At 47.3% G+C, this 953-nt stretch overlaps 1 pseudogene; it reads right to left on the bottom strand.

Annotated features, from left to right (window-relative positions):
• LOC144251922 (vomeronasal type-1 receptor 94-like) lies at positions 1-953 on the bottom strand (annotated as a pseudogene).

Here is a 953-nt window from a genome sequence, read left to right as displayed (position 1 = left end):
TTATCCAGCACTGGTTACTGAAATATTTACTGTCTTCTCCAACATATATCTCAAAATACTAAATATACGTTTTTCAGTACTAATTAACACCAAAGGGCTGAAGGTGGCATAGCTATGAGCCACAATGATGTGGATATAGTAAAATACCGGATCACCCTTCAGTGTGATTCTTGCATAGGAGACAATGCTGTCCAAGATGGACATGACCACGAAGCAACTCAAGAGCAGCAGGATTGTCTGGGTGGCCCTCAATTCTGGGGATGATACTGGAGACGGGCCAGTGCTGTGGAGACGCTGGGTTGCCTCTTGTGCCTGCACAGGAGAGCCACCATGTATCCATCGGAGAGGGTCATTATTCCTATAAGGGAGGCTTCCCTGAAGGTAATCAGTGTGGACAAGCTGTGCCAGAGGAAGAAGGTCATGGGGATAAAGGAGCAGGATTCTGTGACATACATAATGTTGTCTGAGGTCAAATTGGGTGTAGCAGCAATGGAGATGAAGAGGTGGCTACTGAAGGATGAATAGAAGACCCACAGGAAGAGAAGGAAACACAGGTTGTGATGTGAGGATTTATGTTTGAACTTTGCCAAGCAGGAGCTCCTGGGGATGAGGGTAATGGCATGGAGGACACTCAAGAGGCAGGTGGCACAGATGGAGAACTCCCTCATCAACCTGTACAGGTAGATGAGAAATTTACACGTCAGGTCATCCCACCTTCCCCCCTGAGGTGTAAAAATGTCCGCAGCTATGAAGCCCTTGATGAGCAGAATTACCAGGTGGATTAGGGCCAGGAGACCAATGGGCAGGTCAGTGGGCTTAGGTCTTTGCCCAGTAATGTGCAAGGAGATGTGGACGAGAAGAAGAAGGGCGTTGGCCATGACCCCAATGCCAATCACGGTGTACATGGTGTTTTTTATGTGAATATTACTGTACAGTCTTTTGGCTATGTTCAT

Source organism: Urocitellus parryii, unplaced genomic scaffold, assembly GCF_045843805.1.
Source record: "Urocitellus parryii isolate mUroPar1 unplaced genomic scaffold, mUroPar1.hap1 Scaffold_298, whole genome shotgun sequence".
NCBI classification, from domain to species: domain Eukaryota; kingdom Metazoa; phylum Chordata; class Mammalia; order Rodentia; family Sciuridae; genus Urocitellus; species Urocitellus parryii.
Note: the sequence above shows the minus strand (reverse complement) of the source record. Positions and strands in the feature narration are given on the sequence as shown.